The following is a 14,828-nucleotide window of genomic DNA, read 5'->3' as shown; positions in this document are numbered from 1 at the left end:
GTGCTCCCTATGATGACTGAGCTGAGCCCTGAGGAGCAATTAGGACTTGGGTAGATGAACAAATGCATTGGGGAGTCATCTGTTCCTTGCCGAGGGGGCAGCACATGCAAAGGCCCAGAGGCACAAGAGATTGGGACGTATTTAAGAAACATTTAGTCACTTAGATGCCCTGCACCTAACTGGAGAGTCTATGGGGGAAGTGAAGGAACCGAGGGTATAGAAATTGGTAGGGACTGGATGCTGAAAGGCACTGTAAATCCTACGCTGAAATCTGTTGGGAACCTCAAACAGCTTCAAGGTTCTACATAGAGTGGCTCAGTGTATTTGTCTTTTGAATGAAAATGTTCCTGGGACTGCCTTTGGCCTCACGGGCTAATGATTTAATCGTCAGGTGAGGACTGGGTCAGGTGTGTATTCTTGGGGGTGAGGCCCTTGGGGATGTGAATACAGAAACAGGTAAGTCACTGGAAAGGCAGGTGAAAACTGTGCCAACTTCACATTTGGCAGTTTAGAGAAACAAGAGGGGACAACCGTGTGGGGTCCTTCCTGAGGCGCCACCCACTTTCCAGAAATCAACTCATTTAATCTTCTTCATTTACAAAGGCCTGGATTGTGAATTAGTTTCCTATTGCGGCTGTAATAAATTACCCCCTTAGTGGCTTCAAAGAATGTAAATTTACTATGTTATAGTTCTGGAGGTCAGTTTGTCAGGAAGTTGGTCTGATACCCATGGAAAGATGGTGTCATGGACATGCTCACTGAGTATTTTCTAGCTGGGCAGGTGAGTTTAAGTCCTTATGGTTTAGGATTTTAATATAAACCATTTAAAATAAACAACATGCTACTCTTCAATAAATAGTAGGAAGTCATCTATTTAAAAACATCATATGTGCTCATGTATAGAGTAAGTGTCTAGAAAGATTCTGAGATTTTTAGGTTCAGACGGCAGGGGTGGTGGAGTTAAGGATGGTGTGATCAAGTGAAAGTTTAATCTCATCTGTATTTTTTTAAACAAAGAAAAAGTATTTATGTGTTGTATAATTAAAATTTAATTGTATGGTGGTAACAAATAAAAATAAAGGGTATGGGATACTTTGAATTCCATGAGTTCTTGGAGAGGTGGTTTCTCCCCTCTGCCCTGCCCTTCTTGCTTTTCCAAAAGATAAAATCATGGCCCCACCCCCTTTTAGGTAATTCATGTTCTGTAGAGGGTTTTTAAATTTGCTTTTCAAATTAGTCATCCTTTAGATTACTCACCCCAGTACTGCCACTGAAAAGGCCTAGAATGTGCGAGGGAAACCTACAGTGAAATGGATCTCTAGCTTTCACCTAAGCTTCATCCCAATGACACATCTGACTTTGTCACAGGGACAGATCTTTCCCAAATGGGCCCACCATGGATGAGCAAAACCAGACATTTCCCTTCGGTAGCATCTTTTCATTTAATCATTCTCCTAGTCACCGTTCCAGAGGAAGAGGGACCACCAGGGATGTGATTTTGAGAAGAGCTCTATCATCCACTTCATTTCACTTAACCCCAGATGGTATTTTCCAGGAACAAGGAAACACTTAGCCGAAGAGGGAACAGCTTCTATGTAAAACATAAAGCGCTTGGACTCAGAGAGAAAGGCAGGATTAATCAGACTCTAAAGCCACCAAGGGAGAGACCGACATGCACACTGGATGCTAGAATACCAGCCTTAGCAAGCATTCCATCAGAAGCTTGAAAGGAGTTATTTTAGGACGAATATGAGAAAGGGTTGCTTTTGAAGCAGGTAGGTCACAGCCAAGAGCTCTGGAGTTAAGCTACTTCTGTTTTTTATTCCAGGCTCTGCTATTGCAGTTTAAGATCATGAGCATTGTGTCTTAACCTGTCTTTGTCTCAGTTTCCCCATCTGCAAATAGGAAGTAATGATAGCATCAGCATCATAGCATTGTTGTGAGCAAGACACCCAGTAGGTCCTTTAAATGCGGTAGGTGTCTGTCTCTCTATCTTTCCTCCCTCCCTCCCGTCCTCTCTTCTTTCTTTCCTTCCACTCAGCCATTCATTTGTATTAGATATCAGAATTCAGGTTTAATGAGGTTTAGATAAACTTGCTGAGAATTGGATTCCTTTCAAAGTAATTATTTAAAGTGAATATATAAATAAGTGAAGTCAAGACGGTGAAAACTTGCTGGATTTCTAAGCAAAGTGGGAGCATTTTGAGCATCTCCACCTTCTCTCAGAGTGATGCCAAGGCTCTCAGTCACCTCACTTTTCCCACAGACAATGCCCGTGCACTCTCCGTGGAGCAGGCTGGACCCCTGGGGTTGAGACAGCCACCAGAGTCTCTCCACCCCGTTGCTCCCCCTTCCTGGGTTCTTACACACCTAGGAAAAGAGCTGGCAGAAGTGGAATTAGCGGAGGCACTCTCGCCTCCCATTCATTCCGAAGGCAGGCACCTCTGGCAAGCTAGTGCCGCGTAGACAGAGTCTCTGCCTTTGCCAGGAGCTGGGAACCAGGCAGTGCCTTGTCTTCTTTCCCTCTGGCTAGTCCTGCTCTGAGCTTCTCTTCTGTAAGGGAAAGAAAAAAACAAACAGCGAGGTGAGACGGCAGAGCAAGTCCAGAACTGAGTGAGGGAGAGGGCGACCAATGCCCTGCCCGACTTTGAGATTGTGGGCAAGTGTGTCCCCAGTTACTGAGAGCTGCGTTCTCTCCCGGCAGGGCCCTCGGCCAGGCTCCCTGCCTTCCGAGCTTGGGGCTCAGGTCCCAGCCCCCCAAGCCCTGGTGGGGAAAGACTTTCCAAGAAGAAGCCTGGCCTGCTCCAGGGTTGGCCCTTTGAGGGCGTAAGGAGATGGGGCATATGATGGAAGCATCATCCTATGGCATTGGCCTTGGGCTCCATGTTGCCATGGGAACAGAGCATGGCTTGTTCATGGCAAACGACCTTGTCATCGCTTTTCTATGTGCTCTTAGTTATTGTGCCCAAGTTATTTATAACCTGATGGAAGAGAGTCCCAGGAGAGGGGCGCTGTTCTGCTTAATTGTTCCGTGAGAGAGAAAGTCTGCCCCAAAGAAAAGCAGAGGAGAAAAAGAAAGAAAAACAAAGTGAAACAAACAAAAACAAGAGGATGAATCGTCCTGAAAATAGTCTCTCAGATGCATCTGTGCATGATTTCACACCCCGTGCACTCCACTGTATTTGTTCTCAAAAGTTATTTGGGGGGTTTATGTAGCCGTTGTAACGTTTTCTCAAACCCTGTAGGACTGTTCAGAGCCTCTGCAGAACTTTACCTAGAGTTGGTTAATCGGTTGTAAAGATTTGGAATTCCACTGGCTCTGTGAAGTCTCTACCCCCATGATGGCCTTGGAGGGAATCCTGGGTTTTGGTCTGGAAGCTTTTTTATTCCAGGAACCAACATAATCTTTTCATTGGATTTGATACCCTGTCATTAGCTTTATAATTTACCAAGTAAGGATGTTTAAAATTCTAACCATTGGCCATCTATTTACCATCACTGTCACTTTATAAAATAAAGGATGTTATAAGAGCCCTGAAGAAAAGCTATAACAGATAATATATTTGATCACCTATGTTGTGTCAGATTCACTAACATTACCCCTCCGAGCGTGCTTGATGGGCCAATGCCATCAGCCGCACCCGGGAGTTAGGAAGGCAGAGCCTCAGACCCCTCCCCAGGCTGACCGAACCAGCACCTACAGTTGAATGGGGTCCTCAGGTGATTGAGGTGAATGGGCACTAAAGTTTGGGGAGCCATGCTCTGTAGAGACGTGACTCCATTTGTGATCCGCGCAGCTATAATGTAGAGATGCAAATTCTTAGGTCCTCCCCAGACCCACTGGATCAGAGTCTCGGGGGTGGGCCCAGGACACCACATTTTTAACAAGTTCTCTGGGTGACTTATGAATGCAAAAGTATGACAACCTCTGCTCTAGAGAGACCTTTCACTGGGGCTTCATGAGGATCTTGCAGATGAGAGAAACCAAGTCAATGGAGGATGTCATTTCCCCACGTACTTAGTAAGTGGCCAAGCTAGAGTTTGAACCTACAGCGTATGAGTCTGGAGCTCCAAGACAACCATTATGTTCCAGGGCCACCACCTTTTTGATTGGTGTCCTCTGTTGCAATTAGCAGTCTCCAAAATTCTTAGTCATTTATTTTCTATCTCCCCACCCAGTGCTGCCATGGCAGCTCCCTGGAAGTCGGGGATTTATCTGGCACGCTGTTTGCCATTTGACATTGCTGGAAACTCGAGCGAGCGGCAGTGTCCCTGGAGCGCTGCTAACCACAGATGGCCCGGCTCCTCCCCAGAGTCTGATTCAGCAGCTCCGGGGCGGCGCCTGAGAGTCTGCATTTCTGACGAGCTCCCAGCTGGTGCTCCTGGTCCGTAGACCTCGCCTGGAGTAGAGAGAGTTTTCAAAGGCAAAAAGAGTGTGTCTGCGTGGGGGCGGGGGAGGGGCTGGCCACCATTTACTTTGTGCTCCTCGATGCCCTTCGTCGCCTGGTGTTCCACACACTTTGCAAACTTCGCCTCATTAATCTTCCCCGCCCCGGGAGGGCCTGTGTGACGGACACTGGTGCCTTTATTTCACAGATGGAGAGGCAGCCGTGCTGAGGGAATGTGACAGGCCCAAGGTCACATAGCGAGTCCCTTGCATGAACCCAGAATAGAAACACTGCCGCCTGCCACGAAGCCCTGCTCCTCTCCTCCCGTGGATGTCCTAGCCCCCAAGCCCGCAATGCCTCCGCATGTCCTCTCTATCGCTGCCCACTTGCACTGCCTCCAAAATTAGCCTGGTCTCTTCCACCCCACCCTCTGGAGGCTCAAGTTCAAGGCTAGCATGAAACACCTTTCAAGTTCCTTGTACCTTGGGCTCTGGAATGATTCGAAGTCAAGAGCAGTTAATTACAGACACATTAGCCCTGTGGAAGAGCTGCTTGGATCTTGTGTCTTTGACTGCCACCAAAGGCCACCCGCATTCTCCTGTTCCCTCTCTGCACGCCCTCAGAGCTGATGCGCTCATTTCTGCTCACAAGCTGGTCATCGGAGACACTCGCTGCAGATGGAGTTACCCAGACACCAGCTCAGTCTTAGAGACGGGCATTTGTGGGGTTGGAGTCCAGGCACCCATTTTACTAACACGTTCCTCAGGTGACTCTGACACAAACCTATTCTAGAAAATTCCTAAGTAGAGGAAGGTGGGTGAACTTGCAGGAGCGCTAATAGCCCTCCTCCCTGGTTGCTTGGTAAACACCCAGGATGGATGTGGCTTGGTTGGGGGATGGCTTGGACTGCACCCTCTAAGCTGCATTCTGTAGCACTGATAGTACTTGATTTAAATCAACAGAGGATCGGTGGGTAGGCGGGTTCCTGGTTCTTCCTTAGGCAGAGAATGTTTCTCCATCTGGTTGAGAGTCTGCTGCGTTATATGACTCCAATGGGCAATGTATTTCGGAATTTACATTAAGAACATTTGGTGGAACCCAGTTGGCTTTTTTCATTAGCGAGCACTCATCTGGAGGAATGGAAAAATCCATTCGGTTCAGTCAAAATGGAAATTGGCCAGTGCAAATGTCAAGACGGCCCATCATTTGTTTGAGTTGAACCATTACTGTTGGTTTGCTTCTCAGCTTGATGTTCACTGGAAAGTAGATCATTCCATGCTGAGGTCTGTAAATGGCTATAGGAACTCAAGCTATAGTGACCTGGCCTCAGACACGGTCCTGCAGCCGGTGTAGACATGGAAGGGTTAGTTCTCACTGCATCTGTGGTTATTTTAAGAATTTAGCCACTTGAATGTATGATTCGATTTATATGAAATACTCAGAATAGGTGAATCCATAGAGGCAAGATGCAGTTTGGTGGTGGCCAGGTTTAATGGGCATGGGGTTTCCTTTTGGGGTGTTGAAATGTTTTGGAACTCTGTAGAGGTGGTGACTGCACAGCACCGAATGTGCTAATCTCACAGGATTGTTAACTTTAGTACAGTTAATTTTATGTGATGTGACTTTAACATCAATAAAAAAATAATTAAAAAAACCCCAAACAACTGGAAAAAAAACAATACCCTAACCCAGGGCAGTGCATCTTTCTCTACCCTAACCCAGCACCGTGCATCTTTCCCTTTTCTCAAAGAATACCCAATAGCCAATTTAAGGTCAATCAAAATGGAAGACAGACATAATCTATTGCTCTGTTCTGATGTGATAATTTGGTAGAGCTAGTCAAGTCTTCTCTTCCCATACACACACCTTGCAGTACGTACACTTTGTTTGAAGGTGTGCTTAAAGTTTAAAATAATCAGTTTGGTCCGGCTGGGCGTGGCTCAGGGGTTGAGCATCAACCTAGGATCCAGGAGATCAGGGTTCAATTCCCGGTCAGGGCACATGCCTGGGTTGCGGGCTAGGCAGCTGATCAGTGACTCTCTCATCATTGATGTTTCTATCTCTCTCTCTCCCCTCCTTTCCTCTCTCTGAAATCAATAAAGATATGTTTAAAAAAGATAAAAAAATAAAAAATAAATAAAATAATCAGTTTGGATTCATTTTAGCCTTATATGATAATGGATACTTATCGAGTTCCTGCTATATGTCCCAAACTTGACATGTATCATCTACCCTATGATGCAAGCACAATTTATTTGAAATGAATCCAGTGCTCAGCCACCTTCATGAACTCACCCAAGTTTACAAAGCTAGTGATGATAGCAGAGTTGAGTTTAGAGCCCCAAAGCTTGTAACTCTGAATATCACACTATTAAGGGAATGTTCCTCAGTGTCCTTCAGTGGCCTAAGATGAAGAGTTCTTGAGGGGTAACTGTGTGGCCAGGTGCAAAGGGAGGTGGCATTCTGCCCAAAATGATCAACCTTGAGTTCTAAGGTGTAGGATCCTTCTGAAAAGTTTAGAGTCAGACCCTGGTCAGATCCCAGTTCCACCATCTATAGCAGTTGGACCTTATCTAAGCTCCACAGGATCTTTGCCTGTTGTCTTCCTCTGTGAAAAGGATGTAAGAATGACATCCTAGCAGGGCTGTTACAGGAATTCAGACGCTGTCTATGAGAACACCCAGAGTGCTGGGTCCCCGGGGGCACCCTCTCACTTTTCCCCTCTCAGGCCTTGAAGCTGTGGCCACCTTAGGACCGTGCGGGCCTCTGGGTCTCAGATTCTCTTTCTCCACTGAATAACAGTCTGTAGACTACTGTAGAAATTATGAAGCATTTACCTGTAAACAGTATCCTTAGCCTGAACCAACAGGTTCATGTGTGAATTTGGTTTTGTCACAAGGCAGCTATAAACTGGCTTTCTTTTGGTATAACTCCTGCTTTAAAAAGAATTATTTTTATAGCACTGAAACGGACTCCCCCGCAATCCTGCATACAGTCCAGAGCCTCCCCTGTCCCCGTCTGCCAGGACACAGGGACCTGCAGGGCCAGGGTGGCCGTTCCTGGGAGGTCATTTTCTGCCAGCTCCGGGATTAAGTTCCCAGGAATAGGCTGGTCCCTGGGAGGCCCAGCGTGAGAGCTGATTGTTTTGGCTTCAGAATGTTCTTTGAGATCCTCACACTTCTAATAGGTAAGACCCACAATGCTGTGGCTGGTGCATTGGCTGCATTTTGTTTCCTGTGTGCGAGGCAGACCGGCCTGATTTCATTTCTCACAATGAAAGTATTCTGAACAGCCGTGTGAGTTTTGACCTGCAAGCAAGTATTAGGGTAACCTGCCCCTTTCCAACAAAAGAATACATCAGAAATGCATTGTTAAAACCTCTGAGGACAAAGAATGTTCTCCCTCCTTCCCTTCCTCTCTGCCTTTCTCCTTCCTTGTCTCCCTTTCCCTCTTAGAAAGAAAGGTGTTGAGATGTCATTAGGCCTATAGGAAGGGTTCATCACTAATTTTAAGAAGTTAGCTATAACACTCTATAAACCCAGCTTTGAACTATCTTGGGTGATCAGATTTAAGTTGGTGCCTCAGTCTTTGCCCTTCTGAGTTTTAGAAGGGCTCAATTGACTACGACACAAATCATCAAATTACAGGTAAAGTGTTGGAAAAAGACCTTTTCAGACAGCAGGTCTGGATGAAGAGTTCAAGGATGATTTCTCTGTAGAGACCCTTGATCCTTGAAGGCCCTCTCTCTCTATCAATCACCATCTCTCTCAATCAACATCTCTCTCAATCTCTCTCTCACTTTCTCTAGCATTTTAATATGAACCGTTGACCTCAAATATGGTTGTCCTCTTGTGAATTTTACAGGAAGACTATTGAATCACTTTTGCCTCGATTTCTGTGTTTCCTACCCTGGCCTTGATTCAATGATTCACGGCTGTCAAACTGTGTCTTGTGGTATTTTCCTAACTCTTCCCCTTCACCCTCCAGAATGTCAACACTTTGGGACTCAGCCCGTTAGAACCTTCCAGCTCAGGACCCCAAACTATATCCCGACTCCTCACATTTATCATTCTTACCTTCAGAAACCTTACAACGAGGGAAACAGTGGATTTTAGTTTCCCAGCACTTGGTACACACCCAGCACTTAGCCATATTATCTTTTCCCCTTTCCATGTCTCTATGGCCCTATTTAAAACCTACCCCTTGGGTGTGAAGACTGTACCTTACAAATGCTCCTCATATTATTACAGTGTTAAGAAGGGCCCTTGGAACTTTAAGTATAAATATCTGCTTCCAAGAGCCACGTGACACCATCATGGAAATAAGGTAATACCAGACTATGTTTTTTAAACAGCTTTATAGAGGTATAATTTACATAACATAAACATTCTCCGATTTTCATTTAAAAATTCAATTATCTTTAGAAAAGTTACAGTCTAATTTTAGAGCTATTCTGTCTCCCCCAGAAGATGCCTCTCCATGCCCGTGTGCAGTCACTCTCTCTTCCCATCCTCAGTCCCAGAAAACTGCTACTTTACACCGTTGATAGCAGCCCTAGTCATAATAGCCGAAAAGTGTCAACAACCCAAATGCCTACCAACTGGTGGATAGATTAACAGAACTCGCTATACCCATGCAATAGAGTACAATTCAGCAAAAACAAAGAAACTGCAGAGAGAAAATGAAAAAACCAGAGCACTAACACAAGCCACGACGTGGATGGGCCTCAAAGAGCATTATGCACACATTTTACTAAGTGACATAATGCAAAGCCCAGAGAAGGTAAATGCAGAGTAGATTGTCTCGGTAGGCAGTCACATCCCTACTTTGTTTTAGGAGCCTAAGCTCCTCATGCCTTGGATCCCTGGAGTGAATTCTCTTTAAAACAAACAGCTAATTTGTCCTTTCCTAGCTTTGCTTTTCCCTTTTGTCTCCAGGAGGGAGGAAATCCAGAAGCCAGGAGGGAGATGGTGGCTTGGCTTGGGCTGTGAAGAGGCCCATCAGCCCACTCCTGACCTGTGTTTTACTGACTTCTCAAGGCCCATTTGAAACCAAGCTTCATTTTTAAGTTAATATGAAGGGGAATATATGGAATGTCTGCTGGGAATCAGAGGCAGGCGGGAATGTTTAAGCTGATCATTTGTTTTAAACATAAGCCATTTGTAAGGCATGATTCATCTGTTGCTAGGAGGTACCTGGCACCTAGTACATCTACCGTGCTTCAGATTGTGACAGCATCCATAGCTCAGGAGGGGAAAAATAATCCGAAGTGTTTTCAATGGAATTTTCACAAATTCCATATTTTTGGAATGGAAAATAATGCCATCTTAGCCCAGCTAAGACTGGCATCCCGGGGCAAGGCTGGACAATTGGTGCACCGTTAAGACAGACCAAAAAATTAGGATGTTTTACAGTGAGCAGTTGTGTGTCTATTAAACTTCTATGGCTGTTTTCAGACACGATCCTTTAATTTTTTATACTGCTTTTATATTTGTAAAATAATATGCTGTATGCTAATCAAGGAAGTCTGACAGTAGAAAAAAATATATGTAAGAAAATTAATTCCCTGTAATTCCTACTTCCTGGATACTTGCTAGCATCGTTCTCGTGGATTCCCTTGTGTTTTTATTTTTTTCTCTGTGTATGTCAGTACTCAGGTATTTAATTGGGCTCAAACTGTGTCTCTTACTGTGCTCTGCTATTGTCATTTGACGTTTTATTATAAACATTTCCCCCCGTGTCATTAAATATTTTTCAGGATAAACTGAATGGCCCATAGCAGCCCAGCATTTGGGTGTGTCATGAGACTTACCATTCTCCAACTCTGAGACAGTAATATTGTTCTAGGTTAGTTTTGTGTGTCTTCTAACTGTTAAAGCTGGGATGAAAATCCTTGACCAGAGATCTTTGAGCAAATCTCTACTTCCTTTGGACAAGTGCTTAAAAGAAAAATAACTGGCTCACTAGACATTATAAAGGGTTAAAGTTGCCATTGTTGATTTCTTTACCTTATTAAGTATTAGGCAGCTCCGTGCTCTTATGAACAATGAATAAGAACTGCCCCCACAGATAGAATGGGTTGACCATTGATGGGAGAGGGAGGTGGTGGTCCATGGACTTTCATTCAGAAAGCTGTTAGGAAAATCTCCATTGCCAGGTGGTATGGTCCATCACTCATGGAAGCATATACATCATAAAGTGAGTAAAACACCTCTCCTCCTTTAAAAAAATTCCTGCAACCACTAAAGATAATGCCATTTAGAGCGTCCCAGTGGACCAGACATTATAATCAGCATCCCTGGAGAAGATCTGGTTCACCGGGCTCCTCCCACGCTGCTTCCAACATGCCCACAGCCCTTTGCATCTTTGGTTTCTAGTTATGGATCTTGCCATAGGTTTCTTCTGGGTCCCCATCTATGGCCTTTTCATTCATCATGGTCTGGTGATCTCCCTGCTCCCAGGTGATAGCCATGCGGGGCCTTTTTAGGGATGTCTGGGAAACTCCCTCCTCTTTTTCTTCCATGAGATGCTCTCCCAGGTGCATCGCTGTCCTTACACAAGTTCAGCAGGTGTTGCTTCTTTGAGATGAGCTCTTACCCACCTTCTCAGGGACATGTCCTTGTGGTTATATTTAGTAAGGCATTCCTCTCTCTTTTGAAGCTAAACTCAATCTTTAGGAGTGTCAGATTATTGCTAAATTTGTCCCTTAATATTGTGCCATATATTAAATACTCTGTAAATATTAGTAAAGTGGAGTTAGGTATTACTTTACAGGCAATTTTGGCCCACGTTGCACTCAATGTAGGAGGGGTGGGTGGATGGATGGATGGATGGATGGATGGATGGATGGATGGATGGATGGATGAGTGGATGGATGGATGGAAAAATTGATAGCTAGCTAGATGGATGGATGAATGGTACTTTCCTGGTCACAGTACATGTAGCCTACCTTATGCACTGAGAAGAAAATAGTTAATTATTTGAGACTTAGTTCATGATACCACCACTTCCCTGGTACTTAAATTCCAATCAAAGCTTTAACAATGCTTATCCCACCAAATCATGCCTTATTTGCTTTATCAATTAAGGTTAGTCTTGAAAAAAACCTCAACTATCATGTCACAGTTTGCTATTAATTCTGGTGGAAATGTTAGGCTCACTCTTGATTTAAAAATTTAATGTATCAAGTAGAATCAAATATCAAGTGAAGAGAGTGGGCAGCACACCCATTATTTCTTTTCAGAGTTACTTAATGACTGGGGTGCAGCGTAATGTGAGTGGTGAATGAGTTTAATGCAGCCCATGTGTGTCTGTCTTTATCTTTGTGATAAAGAATCATGCATGTTGCGCTGTAGCGGACGTTAGGAGGGAGGATCCTGGAATCAGCTTTCTGAGTTCTAATGACAAGTCTCCCACTTGCTAGTCAGGTGACAATGGGTCATTGTTTCCTCTTTTGTACAAGAGATCCTCAAACCTGAAGGGTGGCAGTGGTGTGAGGATTAAAGAACACGCCATGCAAATGGACGGACAGAGTTCTGGTCACTTACTAAGTGTTAAAAGTCAGGAGGTGCTGGGTTATGTGCCAGATGACAGAACTCCCAAATTAGCAGCACTGGGTCAAAATCAAGATGTTGGGAGGGCCTCACTCCCTCTGGAGGCCCTCGGGGAGCCTCTGCATTTTGCTTTTTGCCTCTGGTGGTTGCTGCCATTCGTTGGCCATGGCTGCATCACTCACTGTATGCCTCCTTTTCACAGCACCTTCTCCTCTTCTGAATGTGTCAAACCTTCCTCTGTCTCTCTGTTTTATTTTAATTTTTATTTTTTTCAGAGGGAGGAAAGGAGAGGGAGAAACATCAATGATGAAAGAGAGTCATTGATCGGCTGCCTCCTGCACGCCCCCTACTGGGGATCAAGCCTACAACCTGGGCATGTGCCCTGACTGGGAACTGAACCCTGACCTCCTGGTTCATAGGTCGACACTCAAGCACTGAGCTGCACCGGTCAGGCTCTGCTTCTCTGTTTTAAAGACACTTGTCATTGGATTTAGGACCTACCCAGATAATCTAGGGTAATCTCCTCATCTCCAGATCCTCAGCTTAATCACATCTGCAGAGATCCCTTTTCTGTATGTAGGTACTATTTACAAGCTCTAGGGATTAGGACATGATCTCTTGGGTGGGCCATTACTCACCTCAGTGTGGTAGGTTAGAAATGAAGCTCAGTTTTCTATTTTACAGGGATGTATGCAGTCTCGAAGGACTTATAGAGTCATCTACAAAACCAACGTCAGAATCAATGGGGACATTTATGAAAGAGTGCGTTTTGTTTCCTGCAAACTCAATGCCCCTTGCCCCCTTTAATATTTGAGTGTAGCTTATTTTGTGAATAAAAATGCCTGGAGCAAAAGGCACTTATTGACCATTTGTGGATCGATATGTAATATTTATATTTCACTGGATCTCCATGCCATATTTCAGATTGGCTCCTCTGTCAATTTTGAAATGATCTGTGCTAATTCTCGAAGACCTGGTCTCTTCTTCTGACTTAATCTCATCATTTTATTCTGTGAAAAGCCTTTCTTATCACCCCAGAGGTTGCCAGGGGATTTTTTTTCACTCAGCCAGCATAATATAGTCGATGATATATTTGTTGTAAGAAATTCTTTTTCCATTGTGGTCCAGACTTAAATTTCCCTAGTGTTCATTTGCTTTCTCTATTTCTGAGTGCACTTAAAAATACATCTGCAGTCACGATTGCCTGGGCAAGGTATAAATCCTAGATATTAGAATTTTTATGCTTTAGAAATAATAAATGAGGGCTTACCAATTAAAGATAAAAAATTACTTGGCTGGGGATAGTAGAATATTATATCAGTATTATTAAAATTTAAGGGCAGCTGAAATGCCACAGGAGTCTTTGTACAACATTTTAGTTTAAAAAGTTGGCTTAGGAATAACTTACATTCCTGTCTTCAATTTTACATCAAACAGGATATTATATAAATTGTAAAAAAAGAGAACAGTACTCCTGTTGAACTGAATCAAATATAGAGCTTTTCGCCCATTCTAGCCATACAATTTTACCCTTTATATTTGGAAATCATTCTTTTGTGTATTTTGGGTTCCTAATAATACTGTTTTCACTTTATCAAACTAATGTTACTATCACACATGGAATAAATAAGTTCATGTGATTTATTATGAAACAAAATATTTTAAAAGGGTCAATATTTCATCTGTAAGTGTGTCTGTCCTCTACGTAGAAGGGTATATTTTGTGAATGATCGCCACCGGGTTTTCACTCTGATTTTTGTTTTTCTCTATTTTCTTCTTTATTTTTTGGTCCATTATTCTTAATAGCTCTCTGGTGCTCTGGTTTTCTCTCTGTAGGTCATCATGACTTCTTTTGCAGCATCATCACAGTCCTCCACGGCTTCATAAATAACCTCTCTGGAAATCGATGATTTCTAGAGAATAACATGGAATTCTAGGTAGGCACTAAAAAAAAAATAAAATAGAAAAGATTGCCTTTTCAGAAGATGATCCTATTAGGAGGAGCAGAATTCCGTATCCTGCACAAACACAATTGATACCTAAGTAGTGTGCATTTTTAAGCAGTCATTTGTGAACTGATGTGGACTTAATGGCAGATTAAAACAACTACCCGCTGTGCTGTTTCAAAAAACAAAACCCTCCAATTAAGATGGATCCGTGAGAATGTGAAATTAATCCACCGTAACACTGAGCACCTTCTATGTGAAGGACATCCTGCTGCCCACACGGACAGGGAAGAGAAGAGTTGGGAAACATCTCAGTCCCAAGAATGGTATCATCTAGAGCAATAGTTCTCATTGGGGGGGGGGCGATTTTGTCCCCCAAGAGGACATTAGGCATTATCTGGAGACAGCCTTGGTTGTCACTAGGGGAATGATGCTGCTGCCATCTAGTGGGTGGAGGCCAGAGATGCTGCTAAACATAGTACAATGCACAGGACAGCTCCCACAGCACAGATCTGGCCCCAAATGTCAATAATTCTGAGGTTACAAAACCCTGGTCTTGAGAAAGGGGAAAAACACACTTAGAAGGAGTTTTGATGTCTCAAGCAAGTCACAATAATGCCTGGCCTATTTATAGGGGTTCAGAGGACAGAAGAGTTTCTTGTGGTTATATAGGTTGTATAGGAATGAGATGTGGAGGTCAGATCTCACCTTAGACTTAGGAAGTGGGATTTACACTACAAGATGGGCAGAGAGAGCATGAGGGCATTTCACAAAGAGAAATGACCACAAAGAACGATATTCCTAATTCTCCGTGAGGAGAAGGGCACACACACTGCTCAGTTATAACAAACACACACCCTTACACCATCCTTGTGCTCACAGACATTATATCAGACTAGGGACAGCTACCCTTTCTCCAACCTCAATCAGTCCTCCAGTGT

This window comes from Miniopterus natalensis, chromosome 3 (assembly GCF_054644295.1).
Source record: "Miniopterus natalensis isolate mMinNat1 chromosome 3, mMinNat1.hap1, whole genome shotgun sequence".
NCBI lineage: Eukaryota > Metazoa > Chordata > Mammalia > Chiroptera > Miniopteridae > Miniopterus > Miniopterus natalensis.
This window is presented reverse-complemented; position numbering follows the sequence as displayed.